This window comes from Balaenoptera acutorostrata, chromosome 15 (genome assembly GCF_949987535.1).
Source record: "Balaenoptera acutorostrata chromosome 15, mBalAcu1.1, whole genome shotgun sequence".
Classification (NCBI taxonomy): domain Eukaryota; kingdom Metazoa; phylum Chordata; class Mammalia; order Artiodactyla; family Balaenopteridae; genus Balaenoptera; species Balaenoptera acutorostrata.
The window spans coordinates 66,288,269-66,310,106 of NC_080078.1; the positions used below are offsets into that span (position 1 = coordinate 66,288,269).

At 44.2% G+C, this 21,838-nt stretch overlaps 1 protein-coding gene and 1 non-coding gene across 7 annotated transcripts in view; one reads left to right on the forward strand and one right to left on the reverse strand.

Annotated features, from left to right (window-relative positions):
• Positions 1–9,673: 9,673 nt before the first annotated feature.
• On the reverse strand, positions 9,674–9,780 carry LOC114235422 (U6 spliceosomal RNA). The gene has a single exon (XR_003621602.1). It is a non-coding gene; the product is annotated as a U6 spliceosomal RNA (small nuclear RNA).
• A 1,479-nt stretch (positions 9,781–11,259) lies between these two features.
• Positions 11,260–21,838, forward strand: part of PHF20 (PHD finger protein 20) — a 140,449-nt gene continuing 129,870 nt past the window's right edge. For 3 of the 6 annotated variants that reach the window (XM_007193201.2, XM_057528475.1, XM_057528477.1), the window contains exon 1: positions 11,260–11,396. The gene's annotated coding sequence lies outside the window, so the exon portion shown is untranslated. Of the gene's footprint in view, positions 11,397–15,132; positions 15,217–21,838 lie in introns of all 6 variants that reach the window. The other 3 variants (XM_057528473.1, XM_057528479.1, XM_007193202.2) reach the window with 3 other exon arrangements.

The following is a 21,838-nucleotide window of genomic DNA, read 5'->3' on the forward strand; positions in this document are numbered from 1 at the left end:
CCACCTGCCAATGCAGGGGACACGGGTTTGAGCCCTGGTCCGGGAAAATCCCACAGGCCATGGAGCAACTAAGCCTGTGCGCCACAACTACTGAGCCTGTGCTCTAGAGCCCGCGAGCCACAACTACTGAAGCCAGCGCACCTAGAGCCCGTGCTCCGCAACAAGAGAAGCCACTGCAATGAGAAGTCCATACACCGCAAGGAAGAGTAGTCCCCGCTCGCTTCAACTAGAGAAAGCCCGAGTGCAGCAATGAAGACCCAACACAGCCAAAAATAAAATAAATAAATTTATAAAAAAAATAAAATGGTAGCATGGGGACTTCCCTGGCGGTCCAGTGGTTAAGACTCCAGGCTTCAAATGCAGGGGTTGCGGCAGGTTCCATCCCTGGTTGGGGAACTGGGATCCTGCATGCTGAGCGGTGCAGCCAAAAATAAATAAATAAATAAATAATAAAAAATAAAATGGTAGCGTGCTATACTTATTACCCCTTTTAACTTACTTTTCTCCATAGCACTTGTCATCCTCTGACATACCATATATTTTATTCATTTATTTGTTCATTGTCTATCTCCCACCATTAGACTATTGAATTACATTAGACTATTTGAATTACAATTTCATTGTAATTCAAACTTCATGAAGGCTGACATTTTTGTTTATTTTGTTTATTATATCCCCAGGGCCTGGAATAGTACCTAAGACTACCGATGGTGTTTTGATAAATTTGCTCTTAAAAAAAAAGAAAAAGAGGGACTTCCCTGGTGGTGCCATGGTTAAGAATCTGCCTGCCAATGCAGGGGACATGGGTTCTAGCCCTGGTCCGGGAGGATCCCACATGCTGCGGAGCAACTAAGCCCGTGCACCACAACTACTGAGTCTGCGCTCTAGATTCTGTGAGCCACAACTACTGAGCCCACGGCGTGCCACAACTACTGAAGCCCGTGCACCTAGAGCCCGTGCACCACAGCAAGAGAAGCCACGGCAATGAGAAGCCTGTGCTCCGCAATGAAGAGTAGCCCCACTCGCCACAACTAGAGAAAGCCCCCGCGCAGCAATGGAGACCCAGACCCAACGCAGCCAAAAATAAATAAAAAAATAAATAAAATAAATAAATTTATTAAAGAAGCGTGATGTATAGAGTTTGCCAATGTTCATAGTGTAAATGTTTCCACTATGGCCTATTTTAACCTAGCAACTGAATATTTAATTATCAGCTCTTGCAAGCCAGTAGAGCCTGGCTCCAGCATTCAGCTGTATGTCTGTGACATTGAGTGGGTTATTTAACCTGTCTTAAGTCTCAGTTTTCTCAGTGAAATATCTGTGGGATAATAATAGAACCTGCTTTATAAAACTGTGGCAAAATTAAATGAGTTAATACAAGTAAAGCATATAAATCAGTGGCTGACACATAGTTTAATTTTTTTTTAATTTATTTATTTATTTATATTTATTTTTGGCTGTGTTGGGTCTTCGTTTCTGTGCAAGGGCTTTCTTCAGTTGCGGCGAGCGGGGGCCACTCTTCATCGCGGTGCGCGGGCCTCTCACCGTCGCGGCCTCTCCCATTGCGGAGCACAGGCTCCAGACGCGCAGGCTCAGAAGTTGTGGCTCACAGGCTTAGTCGCTTTGCAGCATGTGGGATCTTCCCAGACCAGGACTCGAACCCGTGTCCCCTGCACTGGCAGGCTGATTCCTAACCACTGCGCCACCAGGGAAGCCCCCTAATTTTATAATTTTTATTGTAATTATATATTTATTATGTGTACTTTTCTCCATATCCCACCAACAATGCTTTTTGCTATATTTTCCAATGTTTCTAACTGATTGAACAGGTCAATCAAGTTCTATGGCATTCTTTGATCCATGGCTACCTAGTTTGTTGGCTATGATTTGCTGATAACCAATAAGTATAAGATTTTGGCAAACATTTCTCAAGATATTGACTTATTATTGTATTTCCCCCGTGTTCGTGACTATTCATTGATTTTGACCACTTGCGCATTGGCAATTCTCCTATAATGGAGTGGAATAGAGTTTCCCACTGAGGGTTTGGGGAGCAAAGAGGGGTCCAGGAAGCCTGTGTATTCTACAGCACTTTCTCAATCTGTTCCAGAACTCTCAAATTGCCTGTATCTCCCTGCCTTGAAAATGTCTGTCTGTAAAGATGTTTGTGTTTTATTTCCTTTAGGAAGTTGGTCTTGATCCTGCCCACCCTTGTTAGACTCAATCAATCCCTCATTATTGCTCCTCTTAGACTGTAATTCAACTTCATTGCTTATGCATTTGCCTTCACTACCAGACTGTGAGCTACTCTGGGAATATCAACTGCTTCTCCTTTATCTCTACCCCCCAGCTCCTAACATCCTACCTGGAATGTGCTGGTTGTGTAACTACTGTTTGTTGAATTAGTTGGTGCTGCTTTGAAGATGCATCAGTCCAGAGCCAAACTGAGGAAGGATGAAAGAACTTCTCAGAAATAAAGTACATTGCCCAATGACAATTAAGTATAGAACAAGCAGGGCATGTTCTTACACAGACAGGAATTCTTCATGATTTGAAAGTGGGCTGTGTGGGCAAGTTGGAGAGTCAGAGGAGATTCCATTGGAAAGATTGATAAGGGCTAATTTGTGAAGAGGTTTCCATGCTCTGCTAAGAATAGTGGCAGTGGTGTGCTGCAGCAGACTCATACCAGCTTATGAGTAAATAAGTGTCCAGGAATTTTGTGAGCCAGTTGATCTCATATTAGTAGTCTTAAATCAGCCACAGTGTGAGTATTTATACTACAGATATCACAAATGTTACAAATCAACCTTTTCTTTTTTTCTCAGAGAGCTAGTTGTTCATAGGCCACTGAAAAGTTTTGGACATCACATTAAAAAGGTTGTTAAATCTCATAAGATTTTTATAAAGATTAAATGAGAAAATACATATATAAAGTACTTCGAATGCCTGGTGTAATGGAAGCACTCCAAAAATATTATTTAGCATTATCATTCATGCAAAATATTAAGCACCTGTTTTATGCTGGGTAGCATTCCATGCGCTGGGGATATAGCAATAAAGAAGACAAAGTCCCTGCACTCAAGAATTTCAAATTCTAAAGATATGAAACATTATTAACAGAAAAATAAATATGTAATATACTGGGTGGTGATAAGTGCTTTGAAGAAAAATAAATGAGATTAAGGGAGATAGAGAAAGACAGGATACTGTTTTATTTAGGGTGGTAGGGAAAGCCTCTATGATAAAATGACCCTTGAACAGAGATCAGAAGGAAATGAGTGCTCAGTCTTATGGGTATCTGGGGGTAGATTTTTCCAGGCAGAGGGAACAGCAAGTATAAAACCACAGGGAGACGTGAGATTAGTGTGTTCAAGAAAAAGCAAGGATGCTAGTGCAACTGGAGTGAGCAAAGCAGAGAGAAGAGAATTTGAGGTCAGAGAGCTGGGGAACACAAGAGGCAGATCAAGAATGGCTGGTAGGTAAAGATTTTGAATTTACTTTCAGTTAGAGAGGGGACAACATTATAAGGGTTTGTGCAGAGGAGTGGATGATTTGACATGTTTTTAAAGGGTCACTTTGCTTATTATTAGTATTATGTTAGAATGGCAACTTGAATAGTTTGTAGAATTGGCCAGATTGGAGAGAGTTTGAGAACAGAGGAACTAGAGGAGTCTCAACTGAGAATTTGGTGAGTTCAGGATTAATAAGCATGAGACCTGGAGTTAAACTGCCTGTGTTTAAATTATTCTTAGCAATGTGACCTTAGATGAATAACTTAACTTCTCTGGGCCTCCATTTCTTCAACTGCAAAATGATGATAATACATAGGACCTCTCTTCATGGGTTATTGTCAATATTAAATGAAATAATTCATGTAAATGGCTTAGCACAGTGCCTGGCAAACAGTGAATGTTCAATAGATATTGTCATTATTTTTTTTTCCAAAAGGGATAAAAATTTGAAGTAGAATAGGAAGGGAGACAGGCAAAGGTGAGTGTCGTGTGCAGGGGTAAAAGGAAAATTTGGAAACTCTATAGGAAATATAAATATAACTTATTTCTCCATCTGGCCTTTGAAAAGTCAGAGGTTTTACCCCTGTCTTCCCTGGTGGGAAGACACAGGCTCTCTAGGGCAGGGAGAGTTCAAAGTGTGTAGGATCCAGCTCTCTATGTATTCATAGGATTTCAACATTTGGGGTTTTACGGCACCTTTAGTTTCTACTTTAGCCAAGTTTTTGCCTCTATTTTACCTCCTACAACTGTAGGAGTGGGAAGAGGAAGGGTGATGATTCAGCATGTAGGGTAAATAAATCTTTGAAAAGCATAAAGGCCTTAAAAGTGCTTAAGAATTAGCAAGGGAAAAAAAAAAAAGACAGTGATATAGGCAAGGAAAGCAAGGGAAGTGGAATAAGGTGTGAGCGTACCTGTGATTACCCGTTTTTCCATAATTGTCATCCAACGACTTTTTTGGAGGTACTATTTAGAGCATGGAATTTGGAATCTAGATTGGACTTCAGTGACTTTTTTTAGGCCCAGGGTTACTGTGAGCTGGGTTGGGTAGGGTGATGTCAAGGAGGTTAGATTTCAAACTCACAAATGTGCAACAACTGAGAAGCAGGGGAGAGATTTTGGGTCTTAGTGAGTCAATAAGCAGGCAAGAAGGAGTCCAGAGGGGTGTGAGGGGCAGAGCATCAATTATCAATGTTCTTCACCTCCCTCCTACCTTTTTTAACCTCAAATGCGCATAATTGTACTAATACATTCAATCATACATTTGCTTCTTGGCACACAATTTCCATTAAATGAGACACAGCCCCAGATTTTTCTCTCTTTTTCCTTTTTTGAATGTACAAGGCTGTTTATTGAAGCATTGTCTGTAAGCAACTGGAAACATCATTGTGAATGATCCTCAGTAAGGGAATTGTTTATTGCAACATTGTTTATAAACATTGGAAACAAAGTGAATGGTCCCTCTTTGAGTTATTCTTCCTTAGCCTCCATTCCCTGTCTCATTTCCCTATAGCCCTGAGACCATCCATGTGTAGATATATATTCATGGATAGAATTTTTTTATGTTGTTGAATTTATAGTATTTTCCTTAATGGCTTGTCCTTTGCATGTCTGATAGATATTTACCCCTACATCAAGATCATCAAGATAATTGCTAATACATCTTTTTTAAAGACACATAGTGGGAATTCCCTGGTGGTCCAGCGGTTAGCACTTAGCGCTCTCACTGCTGGGCCCTGGGTTTGATATCTAGTCGGGAAACTAAGATCCTGCAAGCTGTATGGTGGGGCAAAAAAAAAAAAAAAAAGACACATGGTGATGACAGGTGTGACATACATTGTTGTGGAAGTGGGTTGTACACATTCCTAGCTGGATAACTGGAACATCACTCATTTCACTATCAAGAATGCAAGTAAGTGAGAATAACATTATGGGAATAATCTTGAAAGCATTTCTATTTCTTAAGCTATAAATAAATTGCAGATTTTAAGTGTTACAAGTAAAGATGACTTGTAACACATCTTGCAACTGTGGAGTTATATTTTGGGGGACTCTATAGTGGGTAACTTGCAATCTCTATCAAAATTATAAATGCATATACCCCTGTGGCTCAGTTCTCCCATATCAGAGAATAGACTACAGTTCTGTCTGCACACATGTGTTGAACTATTTCTAAATGGAACACAGTTTTTAAATTGCCAGGGATTGGAAGCAACCCAAATGTCCTTAAATAGGGGACTGATTAAGCAAGTTATAGTATATCCACACAAGAAATACTATGTAGCAGTAAAATAAAACAAGATAATGAGAAAGTTATTTTTATACCATTGTACAAAATGTACAAGGTGTCCAAAGTGTGTTTAGTGACAAAATTAAGGTGGAGAACACCATGTATCAATGCTTTCTTTTGTGTAAAAAGTTCAAAATATATTTGAACTTATATTCAGCTTTGCTTATACTCATAAAGAAATACTGGGGCTTCCCTAGTGGCACAGTGGTTAAGAATCCGTCTACCAATGCAGGGGACACGGGTTCGAGCCCTCGTCCGGGAAGTTCCCACATGCCGCGGAGCAACTAAGCCCGTGCGCCACGGCTACTGAGCCTGAGCTCTAGAGTCCACGAGCCACAACTACTGAAGCCCTTGCACCTAGGTCCTGTGCTCCGCAACAAGAGAAGCCACCACAATGAGAAGCCCGCGCACCACAACGAAGAGTAGCCCCCGCTCGGCGCAGCTAGAGAAAGCCTGCGCCCAGCAACGAAGACCCAATACAGCCAAAAATTAAAAAAACAAACAAATAAATAAATTAAAAAAAAAAAAGAAATAGTGAAAGGATTCATAAGAAAGTAAGAGTTGGTGGTGCAGTGGTTAGGACCCAGTGCTTCCACAGCAGGGGGCATGGGTTCGATCCCTGGTGCGGGAGAGAAGATCTCGAAGATCTCGCATGCCGCAGTGGCGTGGCCATGAGAAAAAAAAAAGGAGCGGTTACCAATGGAAACAAGACAAATGAGGAACAAAAATTTGAGGGAGACTTTGTATTGTATACCTTTTATATAATTTCTGGCATTTGAATCATGGGACAGCATGACTATTTAAAATTAAATTACAAGAAATCTGGGGAGTGAACTGGAGTCTAGCAGATTTTTAGAGACTTTCTTTAATTGACTTCTTTATAGCTTCCATTCCAGTAGTCCCTGGGGCTAAACTCCTCCCCCTTTCTCTTTATCTCTAAACTGGCAAAAGTTTCAACCCACAAGAAACAAGTATTAAGTATGCTTAAATTACAGGGAACAGTGCTAGGTACTGGGACTCCCAAGGGACAAAGGAGAACAGAACATAGTCCCTGCCCTTGAAGTGGTCCAGGTGGATTTTATCACTCTCTTTAGTGGCTATAACAAGAATAAAAAACGTCCTTCTCTCCCTGCCCCTACCCCTTCCTTATAATCTTGCAAAACACTGGAAATATATTGGAATTCCTACTTAATTCTCCTCCCCGCCACTTGGAGAGCAGTAAGGCTTGAGGAGCTCAGGAACTTTCCATCAGGCCCAGATTGGAGAGACCTCAGACCAGGGCAAAGACTCAACCCACTTCCCTTGGGCCCCTGGTGCCTTGTGGAGGTTCTTGGACCTCAGATGCTGCTGTGACTGTGGTTTCCGACTTCCTGAGTTCTCACACTCAGCTTGGTGCTGCAGATGTCATACCCCTGTTCCTGTTTTGGAGACTGACATGCTCAGGCTTGGTGATACTCTGAGTACATGGGATCTGTGGGTGTGAGTCACAGCCAAGGGGCTTGCTTTTCTGTTTTAGTTTTCCCCTTTTCCCTTGACAGACTGATTGTAAATGCCTTGGGGCTGCATAAGGGCAGAGTATAAAGGTTTGCTGGGTAGAGGTTGAGAAAGATCAGTTTTCTAATTGAATATCCTATCTCAGGTCTTTAATTCTGCTTTTCTTTAGCTAGGGACATTGAATACTCTAGACAATGAATCTAGTAAGAAAGCAATTGGAAAATCATTTATATAGAACTATGCAGTTTACAGTACACTGTCACATGTTATTTAACTTAATCGTGACAATTCTGTGAATGAGGGTAAATATCATCCCATTTTACAGTTGAAGAAAAGTGATGCTTAGCGAGGGAAAGGACACTTCCATGCAGGTATTGAATATCTCTGGTGCTACAGTATATTCTCGTGTGTATGTAGGGTTTCATTGTGGAGCTGTCATCTTATGTGCTGGGACCACAGTTCTGAAATGGTTGGAGAGATTCTACTCTCTGGAGTTGAGGCTGCTGTACATTCATTCTATCACTTGTTCACTCAATCACAACTATTAATTGAATGCCTATCTAGACAAAGAAAGGTTCTAGGTAAGAAAGAATTGGGAGGTTGAGACCAACTACTAGTGAGATGCTGGGGAGGACCTTAAGGCAGAATGATGGAAGCTGCTAAAGAGGCAGTGGTGAGACCTGGAGTTTAGACCAGAGTTTTGCAAACTGGAGTTCTGTGACTAGCAGCCCAGGACTGTTCAGTTCAGAAGCAAGCAAGCCAGGTTTCCGCAGGTTTTTTTTTTTAATTTGTTTATTTTATTTATTTATTTTTGGCTGCACTGCGTCTTTGTTGCTCCACGCAGGCTTTCTCTGGTTGTGGTGAGCAGGGGCTACTCTTCGTTACGGTGCGTGGGCTTCTCATTGCGGTGGCTTCTCCTGTTGCACAGCACGGGCTCTGGGCACACGGGCTTCAGTAGTTGTGGCACTCAGTCTCAGTAGTTGTGGCACTCGGGCTCAGTAGTTGTGGCTCGTGGGCTGTAGAGTGCAGGCTCAGTAGTTGTGGCGCATGGGCTTAGCTGCTCCGCGGCATGTGGGATCTTCCTGGACCAGGGCTCGAACCTGTGTCCCCTGCATTGGCAGGCGGATTCTTTTTTTTTTTTTTAATTTATTATTTATTTGTTTTATTGTTGGTTGTGTTGGGTCTTTGTTGCTGCGCGCAGGGCTTTCTCTAGTTGCAGCCAGCTACTCTTCGTTGTGGTGCGCAGGCTTCTCATTGTCACGGCTTCTCTTGTTGCAGAGCATGGGCTCTAGGTGCACGGGCTTCAGTAGTTGTGGAGCACGGGCTTAGTTGCTCTGAGGCATGTGGGATCTTCCCAGACCAGGGATCGAACCCGTGTCCCCTGCATTGGCAGGCGGATTCTTAACCACTGAGCCACCAGGGAAGCCCTCCACAGGTTTTTTAATAAGGAAAAGCTTAACTCCCAAGGTATTTTATTCATACTTGTATGAAGTTATTTTTGTCTGGCCAGCATCAGTCCTCCCCCTCTCTTTTCATTTGGGGGGATATCCTTAGGGGCAAATCGTTACTCTCTTCCCCTGGCAGCCTAGACTAATCCATGTGACCTGAGATTGACCAATCAACATCAGCTCCCCGCCAAGACTTTGCCTCTTGAGTGAGTGACTCAAAGACAAAGGGATGTTAGGATTGAATCCCAGCTGTGATGTGTGGTGCTGCTCGCTGCAGAAGCTGCTGTTTCTTGCTTCTTGCTGGAGCTGCTCTGTGCCACTTATTTTCCAAGCCTGCCCTCCTGTGCATGCTCTGGGCCCCCAAACATCCTTGTAATACATGTTTCTTTTGTTTGTACTTGCAACAGTGTCCATGTTTGTACTTGCAACAGACAAAAAGAATTTTAACTTACAAATTGTGATGATTTCTTTACCAGGATGTAAACTCCTTGGGAGCAGGGCCTAAATCTCATTCTGTTCTGTGTCTTTGTTTTTGGCTGCACCGCTAGCATGTGGGATCCCACCCACCAGGGATCAAACCCGTTCCCCCTGCAGTGGAAGCACGGAGTCTTAACCACTGGGCCGCCAGTGAAGTCCCCTGCTCTGTGTCTGTGATGCTCATCTCAAGCCTGGGTCTCGATATGTGCAGGTTGAATAAGTAAAGAAACATGTTATATTTGTATGGGGCTATGGATTCGTGGCATGACTTCGGTTGCGGGGCAAAAAAATTCTCTATATGCTACAATAGCCACTAAAATCTGAGCAATTTCATGATAATAAACATAAACCCAGAGGATCCTGGGAAGGTCCTTTCTTCCTGTATCTGAGCCCTTAGCCAAGTTCATGTAGGTACTTTTGGTCCTCAAATTCCAGAAGGTGTTTTTAATTTTTTTTAAAATATGGAACACTTCACTAATTTTCATGTTATCCTTGGGCAGGGGCCACACTAATCTTCTCTGTATGGTTACAACTTTTGTATATGTGTTGTCAAAGTGTGTACAGCTGAACCTTTTGTCCCTGGTTTCCTAGAAGCTCTCCCTAAGCACCGCCCTCTGCCCTGACTACCTCAGCTCAGGAAATCCTCTCTTCAGCCTCCAGTCCAGATTTGAAAAGACCTCTCCTATGGAGCCAGGTCATTAAAAAAGAATCTACTCATTATTTTCAATTATCATTTTTTCCCCCAAATATTCTCTTTCCTTTCATTCCTTCCACAGATACACAATGAGCGTCTACTATTTGTCAGGCTCTGACAATTCAGTAGATACAAGATAGTTCCTAACTCTAATTTTGGGGAAAAAGACAAATAAAACCAAGAGAACAAACAAATTAAATAATTACAAACTATGTTAAGTGCTCTGATGAAAATGAACAGTGATAAGGTAGAGAGCAATTGCCCTGTACGAGGCAGGAGATCAAGGGGAGCACTTTCTAGCTAATGTAGTCAAAGAGGACCTCACAGAGGGGATGACAAACTGAAACCTGTTAAAGCGTTAGTTTTGCAAAAAGCAACAGCCTAGTCAATGGCCCAGTGCCTGGACAGAGCTTGGAGAGAACCATAGAAATGACAGCAAGTCAATGTGGCCAGAGAAATAGCAAGGGTGGAGGAGAGATTGGTTGTTCTACGCAGGGCAGTGACATGATTACATTTACATTTAAAAAGTGCAATCTAGCTGCCCTGTTTTTCCAAAGTAAAATAAAGTCATTATTGCCTTCCTAAATAACAAATGTTAAGCATTCCTCTTTGGACCCAAGTCCCACTGGGAAAACATCTCAGACCCTTGGGGGGTGGCTGCAACTCCAACCTGGTCCCCTGAGGCAGAATACTGCTCCTCTCCACACCAGCAATTGGAATCCTTTACCTAGGAGCTAATGAGGTGAAGCGGAGTGGGGGGGATGAGTGCAAAGGCCCTGAGGCGGAAAGGAACCTGGCTTGTTAGAGGACTTGAAAGATGCTGAGAACTGAGAATGTGGGAGAGCTGAATGCGTGCGAATGTGAGAGAGGAAAGTTAGGTACAGACTCTGAAGAGCCTGGCACACAGTGAAGATTTAGATCTTAATCTGAAGAACAGTGGGCAACGGGCTTTGAGCAGGGGATGGCTGTGAATATAGTTGCGTTTTGAAAAGCTCCCGCTGTCTGAGTGTGAATGTATTGGAAGGGGGAAGAGTAATTGGGTGGAGAGGACAACCATCATCTAGGAGAGAGGTGACGGTGGACTAGACTGGAGTGCTGGCAGCAGGATGGAGAGAAGTAGGAGGCTTCGAGATGCATTCAGGAGGCAAAATTAACAGGTGATGGATAGTGTCCAGTCCTGGGCTTCGTGTGATCACAGTGGATACGAGTGAGAGGGGACTTCGTGCTCCGGACCCGGGAGCAGGCCTGTTCCCGCGCCTCAGGGCAGTGGGCGTGTCCCGCCCGAGCCGTCGCCACGGTGATCGGGTGGGGCGGGGCCGAGGGCGGGGCAGCTGAGGCGCTGCGTCACTCGGTGGAGTCGATGGTGCGTGTGTGTGGGGGGCGGGGGATACGCTGGGCGCGTCCCCGGGGTCACGTGGTGCGCAGCACGCAGAGTCCTTCAGTCGGTTGGACCCGGAGCGGAGCAGCCGGAGCGGGGCTGTGAGGTGAGCTCGCGGCAAGGCGCGGCGAGGTGAAGCCGGCTGGCTGGGGCAGGGTCGGGTCGGGCCGGGTGCGTTGCGCGCGCGCTGTGCGGGCGGGGACGGTGACGGACGCCACCGCCGCTCCGGTCTCCTACCCGGCCCCGCTCCCCGCCTGGCCCGGCTCGCCCAGCCGGGAGGGAGGCCCGGGGACCGCTGCTGAGAGCGTGGCGGGCGTGCGAGCGGCGCCCAATCCCTAGGGCTGCCCGCAGGAGTGACGGTGGCTGCGGCCAATCAGCGACTCCCGAGGGGGCTGGACTGCGGGGTGCGGGGCCCGGGGCGCGGAGCGGGCCGTGTTGGGGGTGGGGTGTAAGCGCTAGGGCCGGAGCCTGAGCTGTGTGGCCCTCGAGAGCTCCACCAGCAACCCCTGCCGTTGCCTTGTGCTTTGGGAACGCGTTTTCTTTTATTGACTCTTTTATCCTATTCTGGGGAGCACACCCCTTTCTCAAGCGCCAGACTATGGGAGTGTCCCCTTTCTCTATAGTTTTTAGAAAATGTGGTCGGTGCACCCCCTTTCTTAAGCTCCAGCCCTGGGATGTTATCTAAATTTCCAAAGCCTGCCCAACTGAGGATGTATCCCTTGCCCCACGACCCCCAAACTGGGAGGACACTCCCTTTTCGAGCCTCCAGTCTGAGTAAGCATCCCCTTTCAAATTTTGGGGTTCTTCCCATTAGCGAGTCTTAAGTCTGGGGTCCAATAACCAAAGTTTTGGGGGTACTTATATTCGCACAAAATCGAGGAAGAATTCCCTTTTCCAGGCCCCAAATCTGGCAACGTGCTTTCCAGAATTTCTTAAATTTAGGGGCTGCTTCCTTTCCCTGCTCTTTCAAAATCTGGGAGTGCACCTCATTTTCAGAGTCTACCGAAAATGAGATCCAAATCCTGAAATTTTAGGATACATATTTGTATTTACACAAGGGAATTCACTGCTTTTTCCAGTCACTCTGTTCTTGGGGTTGCACCGTTTTTCATGAGTTCTCTAAATCCGACCACCTTATTTCCTGGGGGAGATTTTCATATCTGAAAGTGTATTTGTTTCCTGTGCCCTCCAGATGTACAGCATGCACTACATTTGGTTACACAATTCTCAGGGTGCCCCCACCTTCCTGGTGCTTGTTAAATCTGGGATGGCGCACCTTTTTTCTGAGTTTGTTCAATTCCATACGATGGTCCATGGTTACTGAGCTTTTTTGCCATCCAAGATATTTTCTTTCCTCAGCTTCCTTCCCTCTTTGGAACCCTGTTTCCCTTTAGGTGCTCCCCCTGTCAGGGCAGTGCACCTATTTCTTCTTCCTTCCTCTGGTGAATAAATATCTTCAGCACCACACTTTCTCTGCTTCTGTGGCCTTTTTTCTGTGCACACTTCCTAGTCTTACCTCCTGAAGTCCCCTCCCCCTAGGGGAGGATCTCCCCGCCCATCCTAAAGGGGTTGCCTGCATGTTGTCTCCCATATGTCTGCTTTATCTTTTACTTTTCTGCTAACAGGAACTCTTTTCTCTTGGCTTGCCCTATCCCCGGGCATTTTTCTGGTTTCCTTCTTTCTTTGGACACTGCTCTGCTTACTGGTGGCTGTAAAGATTTTCCTTTTTCCTCCCCTTGCTCTGGAAGTGGCTTCAAGTCCAGGGCTGCCTGACTCCCCAGCACTGGATTTAAACTGGAAAGGAATCCCCTTGCATTTCTTTGGTTATTCACAGGGCTCTTAATCCTCCTGGTTTGCTTCCTATAAGATTCTGGTTAGATGGGTACTGTTTTCTCCTTTGCTTTATTTCCCTTCGTTGGAAAAAAACAAAACCAAAAAACCCTCAAGAGATTCTTTAGTCTTGCTTCCAACTCATACGGTTCCTCCCTACATTGGCTTTTTTCCTTCCTTTTATCAAGAAAGGAGGTCATTTGGAGGAATCTCTTGGTCACTCTTTTTTTGTTGTTGTTGTTCCTGGGGGAGAAGTGGGAGATGGATATTTACCTCTCCCCGTAATCCTCTCACTTATCTGCCAAGACTTGCCCCCAACCCCCTCCTTAAAATCTGCAAATGTCTGAGACCTCTCCTCTCCTAAGAGCCTCTCAGTAGGTTCTTTCTTTTGTATTTCCCTCTGTCTTTCCAGATCTTACTCAGGGCTTCTCAGCGGGAACGAACCAGATTAATTTCTCCACAGCTGGAATCTCAAGTGCTTATGGGATAATGACACCTCTGACCTTTCTCCCTTTCGGGAAGTACTTGAGTGTGCAGCTGTATGAGGCCTCAGTGCGGGAGAGAGTTTGAGCCCGAGAAGCTACCCTGGCAGGACAAGGCAGAAAAATACTGCATTTTCAGGACCACGTCCTTCTGAATCTCATTTGAAGATTGGATGTTTGCCAAGCACCTGCTTCTTAGGGATGCTGGGGGATTTAATGATACTCCCAGGAACCTGTACGAATTAATGGGGCTTGTGGTGAAGTGCTCTGAACTCAGTGTTGGAACTTGAATAAAATGAATCATTATTGTATTTTCAGAACAACTAAGCTGTTTTAAATTTGATGTGCATGAAAACGCTAGAGCTGTGTTATTTCAGGAAGTGAAATGGATCCCACATTTATATCATGTGGTCATTAGTAAGTACCAAATTCATTAAAAAACATTGGAGGTCTGTCTGAGCAGTACCTAATAAAATATGGTATACCGAAAGTGAACAGGTACTTTGTCTCTTATTTGCCTGTTTGGTACTCTATCTGTATAGTGCTATATATAGTCCACCCTTAAAGTATTCTGCACCAGTGCTGCTCAAACTTGAATGTGCAAATAAATCACCTGGGGTGGGGAGTGTCTTGCTAAAATGCTGATTCTAATCCAGTAGGTTTAGGGTGGGGCCTGAGTATATTCTTTTCTAATTCCCAGGTGATGTTAGTATTACTGAACTACACTTGAGTAGTTAGGTTCTGTGCACAAAGTTAAAGATTTCTCTTTGAAAATAGGAAGGTGGTGGTTAGCTTTAAGCTGGGATATTATTTTCCATTCTCTCTTTATCTAGACGCGCATTCCTTAGAGTTTGTACAAGTCCCCTTTGGAGGACTACTATTTATATTCATTTGTAGTTATTCTAGCATTTAACTTTTAAAATCTTGGCTGGAACTTCTCCAGGAGTTTGATACCTATGTAGTTTGTCAAATTTAAATGCTTAACGATTTCTTGGGACTTCCCTGGTGGCGCAGTGGTTGAGAATCCGCCTGCCAGTGCAGGGGACATGGGTTTGAGCCCTGGTCCGGGAAGATCCCACATGCCGTGGAGCAACTAAGTCTGTGTGCCACAACTACTGAACCTGCATGCCACAACTACTGAAGCCCGCATGCCTAGAGCCCATGCTCTGCATTAAGAGAAGCCACTGCAATGAGAAGCCTGCGCACTGCAACGAAAAGTAGCCCCCGCTCGCTGCAACTAGAGAAAGCCCGTGCGCAGCAACGAAGACCCAACGCAGCCAAAAACAAATAAATAAACAAATTTATGTAAAAAATAAATAAATAAATAAATAAATGCTTAACTATTTCTTGATTGAAGGTAAACATAACTCTTGACATAAAATCATTCTAGTAAATCCCATGTAGTAATCAGCCAGCTTGCCTCTCTGGTTCCTCATCTATTACCCTACCATGGGTAGTGATTCTGAGATACTCCAAGTCAACAGGGTCACAGGTATTGGAATTTCCAAGGAGTCCTTCTCGATTTTCTAGGTCCTGGAAATGGGCCTGGGAGACGCAGGTGCCTGGACCCTGAATGGAAGCCACTGACTTGTCTCTGTATGGAGCTTCACAAAGGTGAATGCTGGTGGGAATATGACATTATTCTTTGGTGGGAATCATGGCTTATGATGCTCTCTCTCCTTTTGTATCCACATCTATTTTTAAGTCTTAGTGGGTTTTTCCTTTCTAAGTGTCTTAGGTCATCTGTACCTATTTCCCTGGCTATCACCTGTCCTGGCCTTTTCCCAGCATGATCCTATTCTGGGCCCTAATCAGGACAAACCTGAATGACTAGACTATTTTGTGTCCTGGTCCTCTCCCTTCCCCCCATCCCTCACATGAGTGTCAGATAGATCCTCTTCAGTAACGGATTTGATCTGGATTTGGCTCTAGTCCCAGCTCTTCCACTCACTGTGAGACCTCAGGCAAGTTACTTAATACTACTGGACCTCATTCTCCCCATTTGTAAAGTGAGGGGCTGATTATCTCCAAGGTCTACCCTGCTCTGAGCCTTTGTTCGTGCCTTGCTTAGAAACCCAGTGTCTGTGGGAGCTTGTAGCAGATCTGATTTCCTTCACGTGCTCTTTTGGGCATGCTGCCAATCATTTCCATGTCCGAGTCACTTCTGCCACTGCCTCTTTTCTAGCCGAGGCAGCCACCTTGTCTTCACACCCAGCTTCAGCATTCTTCTGCCTCCGTGTCCTCTGCCATTTCCATGCTTTATTTCATTCAGAACTGTCTAAGCTTCTCAAAGAAGTCTTCCTTGAATTCTCCATTCAATGTTAGCTACTTCCCTGAATCACTAAGAGGGAGTCTGTAGCTGACATGCAATTTTGTTTATTTGGAAGTTCTCTTAGCTGATGTGTATTTTTATAATGTTTTTCCCTCCTCCTCACCCCAGCTTTCTTTTTTGCTTTGAATTAGCAGAGTAGGTAGAATGAAATTTAAAAATGAAGCAGGTAGTGTGCCTTTGGCTGGAGTTTGGGGAAAGTGAATGTAATGCGTTTAGCCATCTTCTCTCAAGGTCTCAAGGAAGTCAGCTAGCTGGTTCTTCATCCTGGATTTTAAACAGAATGTTTTTTTTTTTTTTTAAAGTTTTACTTGATTTTATTTATTTATTTATTTATTTATTTATTTATTTATTTATTTTGGCTGTGTTGGGTCTTCGGTTCGTGCGAGGGCTTTCTCCAGTTGCGGCAAGCGGGGGCCACTCTTCATCGCGGTGCGGGGACCGCTCTTCATCGCGGTGCGCGGGCCTTTCTCTATCGCGGCCCCTCCCGTCGCGGGGCACAGGCTCCAGACGCGCAGGCTCAGCAATTGTGGCTCACGGGCCCAGCTGCTCCGTGGCATGTGGGATCTTCCCAGACCAGGGCTCGAACCCGTGTTCCCTGCATTAGCAGGCAGATTCTCAACCACTGCGCCACCAGGGAAGCCCTCATCCTGGATTTTAAAGGTGCTTAAACACCCTATCAAATTTGAAAGTGTATCCTAAGTTCAGACTTCATTATTTTAAACACATTTATTTATTTTATTAATTTATTTTTGGCTGCATTGGGTCTTCGTTGCTGCACGTGGGCTTTCTCTAGTTGCGGCGAGCGGGGGCTACTCTTCCCTGCGGTGCGTGTGCTTCTTATTGCGGTGGCTTCTCTTGCTGCGGAGCACAGGCTCTAGGCATGCGGGCTTCAGTAGTTGTGGCTCGCGGGCTCTAGAGCGCAAGCTCAGTAGTTGTGGCGCACGGGCCCAGTTGCTCTGCAGCATGTGGGATCTTCCCAGACCAGGGATCGAACCCGTGTCCCCTGCATTGGCAGGTGGATTCTTAACCACTGCACCACCAGGGAAGTCCCCAAACTTCATTTAAAAATTACTTCTAAATGCTCTTCCTTCTAGGAACACACTCAGCCACAAAACCTGACAAGAAGTTGCTAAGGACAATGATAAGAAATTTAAATTTTAAATAACTTCAGTGAGTAAAGCTAACAATTTGAGAACACCTGATTATTCTCAAGGGCAGCTGCTGATGTTACCTGGAAATCAGGGATCAAAGATGTATATAACCTCCTAATCCCCCTTCCTCATCTTTCTAGGAAGTGATGGGATGTTTACATGTTTCTTGATAAACGTTCTTTTTTTATTGATAAACATACTTTAAACCAAAATGTGTGTTTAGTCGGAGCCTCCTTGATTAGATTGTAAGCTTGGAGAGGGAGGATGCTGTCCCTGTCTTATTCATCTCAGCAACTGACCTTTACAGGTTGTTGATTAACTTTGGGGTAACCTGTTGAAAATGGAAACCTTGATTTGTAGTAATGCTGTGACAACTTTGCTAGATCTTGTGCTAGGTATCAACTGTCCTTTGCTTTCTTTGGGCAAATAATGGAAGAGGTGAGCTTGTAGAAATCCCGTAAAATTTTAGCAGCTGGGTATGAGTCACCAAACATAAATAGGGCAGTTGTATGAAAGGGAGGTGGTTCCTGAATCAGTGGACTTAGGGGAAGGAAGAAGAGGAGGGGCCTGGGAAAGGATTTTAAATGATGGTTTTATTTGATAAGAGCTTTTCCCTTGTCAGGAACATAATCCTAAGATTTTAAAGACTGACTCCCAGGCATCTTAGATGATGTAAGAGGTCTCATCTTGTCCTAGTAGAGACCTGATTTTCAAGAGGTCTCTTTTTCCTGTGGAAAAGGCACATGGCTAGGTGGATTGACGTGCCTTCCTTGCTTATACAGGTGCTGGGATTTATAGGTTGTGGAACCCTAGCCTGGAAATGTGGGCATTTTAGTTAGCATTTTTTGGAGCACTCTGTTAGGTCTTATTGAATCTTTACAATTTTTCCATTATCCTCATCTAATAGACAGGAAAACTGAGATTAAGTAATTTATTTGTCCAAGGTCATTTGGCTAATGACCCAGGTTGCTTTGCCTGCAAGCCTGGTGCTCTTACATCCTCCTCTCTACAGCTGCCTTACCTTTCTCCCTCAAGGTTTGAATAAGTCACATTAGTCACAATATCAAACAGGTGGCAGCCTGGAACGCAGGACTGAGGCACTGTTGAGACAAGAGGTGGCCTTGCCACCTCATCTCAGATTCTGTTCCTGACCATGTAAACATCCGTTAATTGTAAAAGCCAAACTCTCCTAGCTGAGGCTGCATTTCTCCCCTTCTTGATGCCCCGGTGCATGGCTGGTTTGGTCTGCTTGACAGTCTCTAAGTCTCATGGAGTGGTGAATGCTGTCCAAAGTGCTTTGATGAGTAGGACGTCGGTCATGCTGTGACCTATATGAGAATTATACATCTGCAATTCAGAAAGGCAAGATAGTTTAAGAGGCCACCTTTCATGTCCAGGCTGCGTGGTATGTGGTGGTGAAGGACCAGAATTTGGAGGCAGAATGCCCGAGTTTGCATTCTAGCATCTGCCACTCTGTTGGGGCTACATGTCACTTGGGTGTGGGGCTCAAACGTCTTGGGACTCTCCCTGTAGCACAGACATTGGAGGCAGACTTCCAGCATGGCAAGTTTCTAACATATCTGGACCTCTGTTTTCTTTCTCAAGTATCATCATAACTACCTCACATCTATCATTGTAAGTATCAGTAAATGTTACCCTTTTCTCTCCATTTCCTAACCTGTAAAATGGGAATAAGAAAATCTAATTTATAAGATTATTAAAACTTGGTGAGCTGTGAAGAGTTGAGTATATGTTACCATTATTTTGTTTTATTCCTCTTACAAAATGTTTGTAAAATCCCCTATATTAATTGTGTTTTTTTTATAATTGAAGTATAGTTGATTTACAATGTTGTGTTAATTTCTGCTGTACAGCAGTGATTCAGTTATACATATATATACATTCTTTTTTTTATATTCTTTTCCATTATGGTTTATCATAGAATACTGAATATAGTTCTCTGTGCTATACAGTAGGACCTTGTTGTTCAAAGGCCTTATTTTTTTCAATTTTCTAATTTCTTTGGCCGCGTCTTGCAGGATCTTAGTTCCCGGACCAAGGATCAAACCCGGGGCCCCCTATCCACTGGACTGCCAGGGAATTCCCTCAAAGGCCTTACTTTTAAACGCAGTATAAATACAGTGGGTTTTGGAGGAGGTCCTGTTTCTCAAATCCCAGCTCTTCCTCCTAGCCAGGTGACCATCGGCAAGTTATTTGCTCTAAGCCTCCTTTCCCTCCTCTGTAAAATGGGATAATACTGCTAACTTCTCTGCATTGTTGGGAATGAGATATTTGTCAAGGATTTAGCCTGTGGTGAAAACTCAGTAAAAGCCACTTTCTGGTGTTAATAATAAAGAGCAGGAACAAAAGTTAATACTTAAAGAATAAGGTAATTAATTGACTGTTAAATAATTTTTATTTATCTTTAAAGCCCCATGGGCAGTGAATCAGTTGTAACTTAGGAAAATGTCTTTGGAGGTCCCCTGGGGTAATGACTCTATCTCCAAATTATTTTCATTTGTAATATAGTGATGCCTCAATTAAGGAATCCTGTAAGAACAGTTTAGTCAGGTATATTTAAAAAAAGATTCCCTTCCCTAAAAGGAACCCACACAAACCTGCTCCAGAGCTGCCTTCCGCCATTTATAGGCTGGTACAGCTTTTCTTAGACTCCAGGGGCAGAACTGTGGTCTGTTTTCAGGGGCCTCGTTCCCTGTGCTTTGCCTTCCTCCCCCTTCCCCCATGGAGTGATAACAGTTCCTACATTTACCTGTGGATAGCATTTCTCAAAGAGCCTCCATATCATTGTCTCCTTGAATCCCTACATCCCTTAAGGTGGGTGATACAGGTCTCTTTCCTATCTTTCTTCCTGTTTTGCCAATAAGGAAGCTGAGGTTATCTCATTTAACAAGCATCTGACTGCTAAGTAAGGGCGCTGCTTGTTTGTTGCTGGGGGTGCGTATGAGGAGTTAAATGCCTGAGGAGAGATAGGCTCAGAAACAGGCAATTTCAATGTAGGGTGCTGGGTTGTGGTCCAGATGGCAGGCAAGGCTGCCATGGGTGAATAATGGAGTGGGCCCTGGCCCAGCGCCCTTGGCGAGGTGCTGATGGCTGAGCCCAGTCTGAAGGACCAGGCAGAGGAAGCAGCACTGCAAGGAGTCTTGGTGTGTGGGCGGCATGAGGGCTTATTGTGTGCTAGACTCTGTGCTAAGTAATTTTTATCTTCACAGCACCTGTATGAAGGTATGAAGTAGGTACTGGTACTGTCCCCATTTTACAGATAAGGAGCCTGAGGCTCAGAGAGGAAATGACTTGTGCAAGGTTATCTGGAAAATGGTGGAGCTGGGGTCCAAACCCAGGCAGTCTCATTTCGGAGTTCTGGCTCATAACCACCATACGCCGCTGGCCCTCTGCTGAGCTTGTCTGCTCCGCTCCTTGTAAGCTCCCGTTTCTAACAACCCCCGGTTTGGTTTGGTCATAATGGCTAGCTCACTGATGGCCTTGATGCTGCACTAGTAGTTTGAAGTCTGTTCTGTAGGGGAACTACTGAGCTTTTTTTTTTTTTTTCTTCATTTGAGATATAATTGACATATAACCTGAAGTGTTTTAAACAGAGGAGTCTTATTAGATTTGTGCTTTAGAAATACTACTGTAGCAGCATTGATGAATAGTAGCCACAGTGCAGTAGTTGGCTAGTCAGATTACCTGGGTTCAGCTCCTTGTTCCAATACTTGGTAGCTTTGTCATTTGGGCAGCTTACTTTCTGAACCTTAGTTTTTGCACCTCTGAAACAGGGATAATAGTAATCCTCATTACAAACCTGTGAGGTAGATGCTAAATGAGACGATGTGTATGTAAAGCACTTAGAATACTGTATGTCATAAAATAAGCACTCAGAAGTCAGTTTGTAAGACAATATTGATTTGGATCTGGGGAGGGTGTGGCTGGAGGTTTTGAGCTCCATTGAGAGTTGTTGCGGTAATTGGATTAGAACTGATGGGGACCTGAACTCAGCAACCACTGGACAATGGGAGAAACCTAGAAGTAGATGTGACAAAATGGTGACTGAGAGTGAGATGCAAGGGTGATGCCCATGTTTCTAGCTTGACACATTGGCCAGTCTTGGAGCCTTAAACTGTGATGGGGAGAAAAGGAGAAGGAACTTGTGAGGATAAGATGATTAGCTCAGTGAGGTTGAGTAATATGCCAAAGGTCATTTAGCAAATATATTCTGGAGTCAAGCCTGGGCACTAGGCCCTTTCCATTGTTTCTGGGAAGATCTGCTGATTTAACCAATTCATTCTCAGTAATTCGGAGTGAACCTGTGTTTGCTGTCTGTCTGAATTTTAATTGTGTAAGGAAAAGGTTGGCTCTTAGAGAAAGTATTTCAAGTATCTGGGAAGAGGGTAAGGGAATTTTTTTGGGGGGCCTTTTTCTTCCTGCCTCCTTACTTTCCTCCCCTCTTCCCTTTGTTACCTTCCTTACCCTCTCAAGTGAAAGAGGCTAATTCAGCTCTTTTAATGTGACTTGGGCAAGGGCCTGAAGGAGTGGTAATGGTTGGCTTTAGACCCAGTCTTCTTTTTTTTTTTTTTTATTTAAATTATTTGCTTTATTTATTTATTTTTAAATTGTATTTATTTATTTATTTATGGCTGTGTTGGGTCTTCGTTTCTGTGCGAGGGCCTTCTCCAGTTGCGGCAAGTGGGGGCCACTCTTCATCGCGGTGCACCGGCCTCTCACTATCGCGACCTCT